The following is a 12,782-nucleotide window of genomic DNA, read 5'->3' as shown; positions in this document are numbered from 1 at the left end:
TGGTTCAAATGTAACTTCATCCTTTGGGAAAACATACTGACCAAAGGAAACTCATGTTTGGGGGTTGTGAACCTTTGTCCTCATGGCAAGTGAGAGGGATTCTGAGGTTAGCGTGCCATGGGCTCAGTTTCACCTCAAACAAACATTCTTAAAAGTGAAGGACTCTGATGTGCAAATTTCATATCTACAAACAAAAGCTTAAAAGCAACAAATTGATGGCTGCAGTTGGATGCACGCCCTGCCTTACTAGAACAATAACAAAGTATCTCGTGATTTAAAGAAATGCTATTGTCTGTGTTTCAACATTTTCAATAAACTTTCCAGATATCGAACTTCTCAGTATTTCCACTTAGCCAACATGTGACGGTTTTAATATGCATAAAAGAAACAACCTGCATTAGATGAACCCACTTTTTGAGCCCTGTGGACACAAATTCTTTACAATCTGGTGTAATCAATTTTGAGTTGGGCACTCACTCTTGATACAAATAGCTAACCTGTTCCTTTTGGAGCACAGAGAGGAAAAGGAGACCAAAAAATATACGTCAAAGCTGATAAGAAGCAGGTTAGGAGTCCTTGAGGAATACAATGGGATTTGCATCATCTGGAAACACGAGGTGCACGCAGGCCGTTTAAAGTTCCGAAAGATTAGCGTGAGGAGGAGCAGTAGGAAAGGGGGGCGTCTTTATCTGCCAGACCAGTCGAGACAGATCACAAGAAGTGGAAAAAACTGGAAACGTCTTATCAGCATGAGAATGACCATCTTTTTTCCCATTATGCGTTTAAACTTACCTACTTTTTGAATGCCCCTCATGGCATTTGCAAGAAAATGTTCTGCTATTTGAACAGTGTTTCAAAACTCTTTTTTGTTGCTTCAGCATCAGAGTTGCCACCAAAAATTATTTCCCTCATGTTTGCTTTAGTACTGGGCATCATTTGAAGTATTAAGAGTTTTGATAATTGTGCAGATGCATTTCCAGAGTTTCAGGAACCAACTGAACCTGAACTTTACTAAACATAAACATGCTTTTCTAGTTCTTAAATGTTGTCTAATCAAGTTCAAATGAGCAAGAACGTTACATAAAAAATGATCTCAAGTAGGAGTTAATTTATGTATTGACTATTTTCAGCTGCAGATTAATACACATTTGGTGGTCTTGTGAGTATTTATAACGGCAGGACAGTGTATGTGGGATTTACTCAAAATTATAATCTTCAGTGCCTGTTCATTGTAATAAAGGAAGAGTTACCCGGTGTTTTTCAAGGAATCAATGGAGGTCTGTAGCTAAAAGGATGTTATATCAGGACTTGGCTTAAAAAAGTACTTGTTAGTATTTAGTTCATGGGAATTGTTGACAATGAAAAAAATTGGGATAAAAACAGACTTTTCTTTTAAATAAACAAGATTACAAATTACTGGCAAGACATGAGCTTTTTCCGCTTTTTGATACAGATAGGTTCAATACGAAAACAACAAACTTTACTAACAATAATTACTACTTTTGCTGTCTAGACCACAAAGGTTAAAAACTAATATCTAGGTTGTGATGACTTCTAAGAGAAATACACAAACTGTGTCAATTGCGCTCACACACATCCAAGAATGCTGGCTGTTTGTCGTGCTGATTGCCTGAGTGGCAAGCCGACCCGTCTCCCACAGGAAGGGGGGGTTTCCTGAAAGGTCACGGTTGTTCCAGCAGACCAAACACTGGCTAATTGCTTTGTTGTTTGTCGGGTCTGTGCCTGTTTTTGTGTTGCACTTTGCCTTTGTTTAGCATTCCCAAGTATATTACCTGAGCCTGTGGCCAAAAGATGTGGAGGATGGAGAGGGAAGTTTGAAGAGTGGGAGACAAAGAAGGGGGAGGTTGAGCGCTGAAAATATGGAGGCAGCGGTTGCACGGTGGATGCCGTGATTAGGCTGTGAAGGAGCCCCCCATCTCTCAAGCTAAAAATAGCAGGAGTAGGAAGGTGCTTATGGGACCAAGGGGAGGAATGGAGGGGACAGGACGAGTAGGGCCCGCAGTAATTGGCGAGAGGCAAACAGCTGGGGGAGTGTGTGTGTGTCTGTGTGTGAGAGTGTGTGTGGGGGTCTACTTTATGCAGCTGTAGTCTGTCTTTCAGGCTCTAGATCTCTCTCATATTGTTACATTGCCTCTTTCTCTCTCTCACACACACACACACACGCACACAGCAGGAAGGAGAGTAATGGGTCCCTGACAGCCAGAGCCCTAAAGAATGAAAGAATGTGCAACATGAGGCAAGGGAACAGCTGTACAGAGGGGGGAAACATGAGGGCGGGGGGGGGGCAGTTGATTCACAGAAGAGGGGCGAGGTACAGCCGCAGAAGAGATGATGAAAAAAGGGGGGAAAATAAGTTGCAAGTTACAGTATGTGGAGAGGGTGGACGTTTCTGGAAGTGGAATCAACAAATTTATCGGTTTATGTCAAACGTTGGTCTAAATCAACCCCAGAACTTCCTGGCTGGGACAGAGGGCCCAGCAGATGTTTTGCTCAGCTGTTGCAGAAACACTCCGCTAGTGGGTGGATGTGCCTCAGATTAAGTGGGCTCTCTATAATGAAACGGCCTTGGGAACTTGATGCAGAATGAACAAGACCAATGCAAAGGAGGACAAACTGCAGATCCCTTATGTGTGTGTGTGTGTGTGTGTGTGTGTGTGTGTGTGTGTGTGTGTGTGTGAGTGGGAGGTAGTGGAAATAACATGAAGTCACCCTGGCAAAGAGGGTACCGGCCATGCGGTTTTGGCTCTGTGCTATATCTTCATATGTTAAAGCTGGAGGGTGGAAATATGACTTGATGTTAGTGTGTTTATTTGCTACATTCTTATCCACATTAATTTACACCTCTACACTTTTATGAGCTGTTAACCACCTATTTGAAGGGAGACCTGGCGAAGATGCACATCTGTATAGTTATGTTTCTGTGTCTTTTTTACTCTCTGTATTTTTATGCTAGAAAGCATCTGCATGTGGTTTATTGTGCCACTCCCATCCTTCAGAAGACAAGCTACATTTTTGTTCAGTGTATGCACAGCGAGGGGAGAAAAAATAGCATTAAAAAAAAACAGCACTGCAAAACCACAAACAATCATGAGATACAGCCAGAAGGCCGCAGTGCCACACATGTAATGTAAATACACACATGCACAATCATCAATGCACACCGAGACACATGCAAACGCACAACACAGATGTGTCACGAGTACTTTGCTCAGATTAAGCAAAGTTTTTATTTTCTCTCTTTGTGTTGCTCCAGAAAGGTTTGATATATGCCAACAACATACCTGGATCACACTTACACACTTTGTTCAGAGGGTTCTTCACTTCTTGTGAAATCCCCTCCTCCTCGTATCTCACGTATCACGTTTGTTGGTGTGTGTGTGTGTGTGTGTGTGTGTGTGTGTGTGTGTGTGTGTGTATCAAGTAGTGCAGGGGCTATATTACACGATGCACCTGTGTGCTGGCGGATATGCAACCCCCCACCACCACCACCACCACAATACGCGCACGCACGCACGCGCGCACGCACGCACGCACGCACACACACACACACACACACACACACACACACACACACACACACACACACACACACACACACACACACACACACACACACACACACACACACACACACAGATTAGCCACCTGTACTCTCTCTTGTCTGTCTTGTAACCTTAACACTTGAGTTGTTAGTCTTTGTGAAACCGGTGTAGAGAAAAAACATCACAACAGATATTTGAAGTTTGAAGTTCAGATATACATGATACATAATCTAATATTATTAACATAAGTTATATAACAATATATACTGTAATGTTGTTACATAATTGATTTGAAGTATAACAGGATACTTCTGAGAGTATGTAAGTAGGAGTGTAGTTTACAACTCTGTTCAGTTTGTGCAAAATGAAAGAAAAATAAAAAAAATGTCAAAGCTGCTATAATCAATATATGTTTCAATTAACAACGGATCAAAGGACTATGCATGTGAAAGGTATCACTTATAATGATGACAATTATTACCTTAGTCTACAGTTCTCTTCAGGTCTACTGAGCAATTTTGCCGTTTTTTAATAAATTATTTAGATTTTCTGGGGTGCACCTTTACTGTTTTGGTTCACTATCACCGTTCTCATCCACGTAGTTTTTCACCCCAGCAGACAGCTGTTTTTACAGAAAAAAAAAAAAAAAAAACTCACTGTACACTAGCCTACCATTCAAGCGTCAAACAACAGACTGGCTAGCCTCTAGCTGGTCAATATGGGAGAGCATTTAGCAGCTTACGGGACAGATATTTCCCTCAGGAGTTAGTAGAGACTGAAACGGTGCTGAAAGGAGAGTGACTATTGGACTTATATTCATTTGGTTCTTCAAGTGAATGCTCATGTTACTCTGTCCTTGTTGAATGTGCAACGTAGCAGCTGGTTGCTAACAAGTTCACCTAATCAACACGATGCTGTGTTGATGACTTGTTTACGTTACCTGCAGATGGCCAAAAAATGTAGTATTTATTCATTTAAAATTTACTACAGGTTTAGAAATGTGCAGATTCATTGTTCATCTGAATAGACACAAACTCACAGACATTAGAAGACTCAAGCAGACACGCAAGACTTTTTGAAGTCAGTGTTTTGAACTCACTTTAAATGAGACATCTTTGCAGGACAGCAGTGGAACAGTAGATTAATTTTCTTCTCTTACTTTTTGTTATAAATTAAGAAAACTGAAATGAACCCTTCATCTTGCGTGTGTGAAATTAGAAACTTTAGAAGACAGTGAAGGGAAGATCTAGATAGGATGAAAACACATGAGAGAATAAGAGCGTGAAGTAGTTTGTGCGTTGTGTTTTTGTGCAACCGCAGCTTTCGTTACAAAAGTCTGAAGACATATTTTGTCAAATTCTCAACATTTTGCTTGAACTTACAGCTCCCCTCCCCTGAATAGATTTTTTGAATATATATATATATATATATATATATATATATACTGTATATAAAAATGATCCAGTCAGATTTGGTATATAATACTGAATTTTTATAGCCAATGCTTTCTTCCCCCCTCCGTTGACATCCTCTGTTTTCTGTCTGCCTCTCTGTTGTGCTGTATGTAGGCCAGGGTGACCACAGGGCTGATGAAGAGGTCGACAGGTGTCCCCCTGCCTCCAGCTGTGATCAGAAACACTGTCTGTGGTTTTTACTGAGAAAATGCCTCGCTGCAGAGGCGTGAACACACAGCTTCAAGAGATGTTCACTTTACATACAAAGAAGTTCAAACTGTGTGAATACAATATATATGTATAGCCCGTCACTGAGAAACCACATATTACACAATGTAATGAAGTGGTATACATTCATCAACATCACATAATACAAACATGATACACCTCCATCCCACAGATACATAACCATCATGAAACAACTTTGGAAGTGACCTGGTTTGCACGGCCATGATCCCACTGCAGAAAACCAGATAACAGACAGACACACCTAGTACCACACTTTAATACAAAACTTGTTCTTTGACATGTGGCTCATCAGGTTAAAACATTTTCTGTGCTGTTCACATCTGTGTGTCTCAGTCAAGCCTGAGTTGTTAAATGTTCAGGAAACCACAAAGACACTCGACTCGAGCACTACACAATGACATTTAAATTCATATTGACACACACACACACACACACACACACACACACACACACACACACACAATAATGAGCACATACTAGGTGGCTACCTTTCTACATAAGAACATGCTCAAAATGACAATGCTAACATGCGGATGTTTAGCAGGTATCATAATGACCATGTTCACCATCTTAGTTTAGCCTGTTAGCAAGCTAACATTAGCTAATTAGCACGAAACACAAAGTACAAGTGCGGCTAATGGGAACGCTATTAGTTTTAACGATATTTTAAACCAAGGCAATGGACAAACTTTTTAACCTGATGATGGTGCTGGATGATTGGTCAGGAGATTCAATTCAATCAAAAGGGGAAATAAATATCTGTACAAAATTTTGTGTCAATCCATTGACTAGATGGTAACATATTTGATCTGCTGTGGTGAAGTTACAGGTTCACCAAAGTCAGTAGCATTCATCCTCAGGGGACCATGAATGTCTGTGCAAAGTTCCATGGCAGTCTATCTAATAATGATATATCGGTCTGGACCAAAGTGGTAGACTGACTGCCAGTGCCATCCCTTGAGCCATGCCACTTTGCAGCTAAACATGTGCACAATATACAATCAATGTAAACAGTATTCATGTAAGGACCAGTGCATTTTATTTATATATTTATATATATTACAAAATATTTACAACAAATAACACCATCTATCCTTATACTCGTGGTTCAAATAACTAAAAAGTCACCTACAATGCAATAGAAGGCATAAAACTGAGTGATTCATTATTGCTGTACATTTAGAATGAAGTCTGTACAGGATTATTGTAATACCACTGACCAGCTTTATACACTTACTGTATTGTGAGATCTTTGTAACATATCATAGGTCAGCAGTGGAAACCGTGTGAATCATTATGCTGGTGAACTTTGCTGCGATTGATGCAACTCCTGTTTTCAGTTTCATAATTCTGCATTAAAAACTTTCACTTCTTTTATAAACATCAAATAGATGCGAGACTTCCTCTTGTTTTCAGACAAAGGCTGTACCCACACTATACGCTTCCGTTTTGAAAACGCTATCTTTTGCTACGTTTAGGCCTAGCGTCCACACTACTCTACTTTTAGAGCACCTAAAACGAAGGAGTTTGAAAAAGCTACCGACGCTGCGTAAGTTTGAAAACTCCGGGGTTACCTTGTAGTGTGGACAGGCGCTGATCCGGAGACCTTTGAAAATGATGATGTAGACGATGTAGTACTCCACAGTGAAGTACGCTACTTGATTGAGTCTTAGCAGTCATGACGTGTCTTTCCTCAGATTCATCACGCCGCCGGAAAAAAACAAACAACAACAACCTTGATTATTGATCGCCTACCAGGGGCACATCCCAAGTCTCTTAGGCCCAATCCCCACACTCACAAACTCACGGACTTTGAGGCGAGCTCCCACAAAGTCTGTGAGGGTTTAGTGCTGTCCCACTGTCAAATCTTCGAGTCTTTGAGGGCTCTCTCGCAGACATTTTGAGTCCTTTATGAACCCTTTCCATAAGTCCGCATTTCCGGAAACTTTGCCCAAGGGAATTACCCACAATTCATAGCAATGTGACGTTAAACACAGGGTTACCAGTGTAAGCATGCAGACTAAAAAAATAACATAATCACGCTTATATTTCAAGCGTGATATGTTGCAGCAAAGTGCTCTCCCATTTGTATTTAAATCATTTCAAACCCTTACAATCTCTCACACTGAACCATTTACCAGATGACGTCAGTAAGTCCCTAAGGGTTCAGGAAGTTATTCTGCTCCGCCATCTTGACAGCCGTCTCAAAGCTCTTATTTCTGTTCTGAGGAGTGAGGATCGTGGCTCAAGGACAGATCTCCGAGGAGCCATGAGCGAGGATGCACAAGAGTAGAATTCCAGGAAGTCTTTTAAGCGCTACCTCCTTGTTTATCAGTTATTTGATTGGGCGCTGCAGTTGATCAGACTGATCTGGTTGTTCTCAACATTACTGAAGTTTCATACCAGAGTTAAGATAGATCACAGATTAAACTCAAGTTTTGATTTGTTTTCTGATTTACAATATATATATATAAATATTATGCATATATTTATATATATATATATATATATATATATATATTTGCTCATATATATAGTTACCTAATAAATATCTCAATGAACGAAAATTGCAACATAAGTTGAATCTGTCCTTACTGAGCACCCCGTAGAAATAAATCGGCACTTTTTTCTACTTTCCACCTAAACTCCATGTATAATGAAATCAGGGCTGTTATAGAAACCACATGACTGAAATGGTTAGAAAGTGAATAAACACAGTGGCATGCTGTGTGTCTCTCTCTCTGTGTGTGTGTGTGTGTGTGTGTGTGTGTGTGTGTGTTGCACTGAGAGTATAACTAGGCACGGGAAAACACTGAGGAAATGTTTGGCTGTTAATGCAACTTTGCAGCCATTATTTTCCAAGGAGAACAGTTCCTTACACACACACACACACACACACACACACACACACACACACACACACACACACACACACACACACACAACCCTCTTCATTTTGCCTGGAAATAAGAAGGGCACATGAACAACAGAATTAAAAAAAAGACAAGATGTTTTTCTATCCTCTTTGGAGCAGTCCAGCTCAAAAAGAGGATAAAAAAGCTACATTTGTTTTCTATGTTCAATTAACATTATTTTCTTTAAAAATGTTGAAATGAGATGTTCCCCCTTTTCTACATACATCACACAGCTTTTTAATAATAAAGAATACGTTTATTCACTCTATGGCCCCTGCACTGAGTCAACCCTTGCATGCAATGCTACCGTTAACAGTGAAGGAGTGACTTATACCTCTTGAGTGCTACATCTCAGAATCTCTCAAAAACGCAGGTTTATTGATGTTCTGTATGTATGTATTTTTTCTCTGTCTCCACATTCAGCACTGTGAGAGCAGAGAATGTTATTTTGCCCCATGGAGGGCCTGAGAGTAGAGAAACATCCACGGGCCGTGCATGCGTTCCTCACATTCTGAACTGAAACCACATGGTGGGTTTAACCCTAATGATATTTGGATGACTTGCATAAAGGGCATCCAATATCCAGTCTAGATAAGTGGGCACAGAATCATAGAGGAGAGAGGAAAAAAGGGTCCTCTCTCTTTCGCCCTGTAGGCTCACACACAGAGACATTCAATGCATAGCATGAGCTTCACATTACTGATCCGACTGCACGGATCTTTTGCTTTGTCTTCTCTTCGTGACTGACTGTTTAGTTTGAAATAAAACTCTCTCTCTGTCTCTGTCTCACACACAGACGTACAAGAGATATGCACACAGAAAACAACACACCCTTGTTATTACTGGAAAGTCACAACTGACATCCCCCTGCAGGCGGCTATGTGCCAACTGAACAGCCATACCCCAAGCTGGGGTGCAAAAATAAAACACTTCTTATTATGCCAGGGGCATTCTTAGTAAAGCATACAGTTATATTTCATACAGAGGCCTCGGCAGTGGTTGAATGTAACCAAGTACATTTACTCGAGTACTGTATGTACTTAAGTAACATTTTGAGGTATTTGTACTTTACTTGAGTATTTCCAGTTTATGCTACTTTACTCTTCTCCTCCACTACATTTTGAAATCAAATATATAACACGTTATAACCACTACTTTACTTTGCAGATTTACATTATAAATAAAAATATATAACTCAACTAAAAATTATGTAATATCATTATAGGTTAAGCTACCCAGCAGTATAAAGTAATTGGAATTAGCTCCACCTTTACCAGTGTACATATATTAATGCATCAATAATAATAATAATAATAAAATATATTATTTTGAAAATGATTGAAATGACCCATTGTGAATACTGAGTACTTTCAGTGCTTTTAATGCTGATATGTTTGTACTTTTACAAGATTTTGATAGCAGGACTTTTACTTGTAAAGTATTTTTACACTTTGGTATTACTACTTTCACTTAAGTAAATTATTTAATTACTTCTTCCGTCACTGGGCCGCGGTCTATCAGTATGCACTGCTCAGAGCTGCAGTATCAGTCTCTGATAGTATGAGAGTATGACCCGTTACCCCGTACACCCCCATAGACAGAAATAAATGCATTTGAGGACCACCCTATGCTGGTGCCACTCTGCAGTGTGAGTGTGGGTGTGGGTGTGTGTGTGTGGATGTCTTTATCTAGTACTCATGACAAGACTCTGCCTCACCCAAAAACCTAACGAATTGTCCTGGTGCAACCCTGCTCACTGATTGCACAGTTTACAAAGAAGGAGCACAAACATCCAGAGGTGAAATTATAATTTGCCTTTGTGCATTATTTTTAATCATACCTTTTGTTACATGAATTGTACTTCAGAGAAAAATTGACGACCTTGACATCTTAACATTTTAGAATCTGGAATAAGATTCTTAAGTGAAGAAATAATTGAGCAAGAACTTAAAAGCTGCACTTAGAAGTGGCCAAACGTCGAAATCATGTTCACAAAAATGCTTTGTAGGGATGAGAGTCACTGGAGACTTGGGCGATAATTCTTTGTGAGTGTGTCACTTCGAGCAACCTCTCTCACATTACATTAGTCCTCTGACCCAATGCTTATACAAATATATTGATTTGTAATGCTTCAAAGCAAATGTGGAATGAAATACATTCCCTCAGCAATATGCCAGCATCTGAAGGATCTGAAGAAAACTTTGAGATTTTGAATGAATGTCCAGAGTTTTTTTTAAACTCACTGTACGAGTCAACCTGTGTGTAAGTGTATTAAATAAGTTGGGTGGGCTCATAAAGAGTGCAAATCAGTGCCATTTGATTGAAAAATGAGAATAACATAAACACAATTAAATAGAACAATTTCATATGTGGAAATTCTAAAACTGCGTTGTTGCTGGTTCCCCTTTACACACCTGAATGATGCATGAGGCTGCTGCTTGTCAGTAATGCTTATTATCTATGGTAGGTAATGTAGAGCCAGAAATACATCCCCTGTGGAAAAGTACATGATGTACACTTTCTCATTACCCTATTTTGAGATAAAGCAGCCAGAAAGCTCTCACCTAAGGGATTTTTGCTGCAACCAAAGTCCCTCTTTTCTCTCATCTAACTCGTGCACAGACGCAACGGCTCAGCAGACCGCACAAGCGCAACCTTATCAGCAGGCAAAAGAAGTGCCCCTGCTTCGAAACAGGACTGACAATTAACTGTCACGCAATGACTGGATTTCTCTGATAACCTTTTATTTGTTCCTCCTGCACATCACCACTCATGCAATCTTGCTCCATACATAACCATGTGAGCTGAGGTGAGCTCAAATCTCTTCCGACATATTGTACATATGTCAGATATATCTTCAAATAAGCCTTCTCTGGATGTTCACCAGCACAGTTGCATTTCCCTACAGACACACCACAACTTTGTGGTGAGCCTGTCCTGTGTGACCTAAACAATCTTAACTGTTTCTGGTTATCGTTAGTGTTGAATCAGAGAGGTCATTGGGTCAATGGGGGGCAAATGCAGTCTATGGTACAGACATATGTAATGAGAGACAGTGCCCTCTGGTGGTTAGCATGAAAATATTTATCAAGTTTATCAATAAGACCAACATGAAAAACTTTTTAAAAAGACTATTTTTTTTAGTAAAAGGGAGACAGAGGATTTACTCATGTGTCCAAAAACAGAATATGAAACAAATAAATAATATAACTATGTTTGTGGGCGCCTGGCATGTATGAATATATGTATGTATGTATGTATGTATGGGTACATTACACGTAGGCCACTGAAAGGGTCCCAAACACAAGCTACAGGGCCCCATGTTGCAATGGCAGAGTGGGGCTGTTCCTGTAGGCTGTCCACTCGTTGACTCCAGGGAAGTGAAGAAAAGTTCACTTGTAACGTTATCCAGCATTCATTCAGTATTAGCGAGCTACTGTATATCTGCTTCAAATGAACCACTGTCTGCCCGCTGCAGGATTTTATTTTTTGGAAATCATCTATTGTGTCTGTAATTCAGCAGGAACAGGTGTCCCATGAAAAGACGTATGGAGGACGAGATATAAAAGAAGAGAGGCTGGAGGAAGAAATTAAGTTTCTTGTGAATTATGAGATCAGTCAAGAGTCTAAACGACCACAAGTACAACATTGCTAGCTAGCTTCAGCTAACTTATGCTAACGTCTGTGGCTGCTTGGGGCGAATAAAGAAACAACCCAGAGGTCAAATTCACCCTAATCATGCAAGGCGAAAATTAAAGATTATCAGGGAATGGAATCAGGGAGTTGTTACTTGCCCGATAGCCAAGCTTACTTTTTCAAAATGGAAAATATAGGCGTATTAATAAAACAATTGGACAAAAAAAGTCTGTTGCCCCTCCCCCAGCACCTTGTGTATTTACCCTATGAGGCCCTTAAATGGGCTGCAATGTATTAATGTAATGTGTAAATCACACTGATGTCTGAATTTTCATGTCTATTACAGACCATATCGTATAATTTCAGGAATCTTCTAGGTCAAAATGAAGTTAAAGAGGCTACTGGATTAAAAATATTTGGTACGCTTTTAACATTCAACAACATTAAACACAATGCAGCTGTTATGAGAAAAAGTGTCCTACCTCAGAGCCTCAGCATAAAGATGTTCTCCGTTACCTGTTGAAAAACCTTTAAAGGGGCATTACAACCCATAAAATGGGATTTCAGCTGCTACGCTGTCAGTGAAAGGTTATTTATGGTATATACACACTAAAGTATATCAAGCATATTGAACAAAACATTTTATTTTGGATGAATGAAGTTCTACCTCATCTTAAATTGTGTGTCTTTGAATACATGTGTTGGTCTAGTGTGAGTCGAACCCTTCCTCCTGTTTCATTACAATAAAGCGAAACGTTTTCAGAAAGTGTTACTATGACTCAACCAAGTCTGCAGATTTTCTAGATACATCATCATGAATCCCTTGTAACTGGTATCATGGCTGTTCTTGGAAGTATTCTTGTGTAAACTGTGCACATGTGTTTCCTCCAACAATATACTGTAGTTTCTAAACAGCTGATCAAGGACAGCAAGCAGAATTTGATCAGCAATGTCCATAAAATGCA

This window comes from Cebidichthys violaceus, unplaced genomic scaffold (genome assembly GCF_023349555.1).
Source record: "Cebidichthys violaceus isolate CVI_PGR_0920_01 unplaced genomic scaffold, fCebVio1.0.p SCAF_25, whole genome shotgun sequence".
NCBI lineage: Eukaryota > Metazoa > Chordata > Actinopteri > Perciformes > Stichaeidae > Cebidichthys > Cebidichthys violaceus.
The sequence above is the reverse complement of the archived record's forward strand: the minus strand, read 5'-3'. Positions refer to the sequence as shown.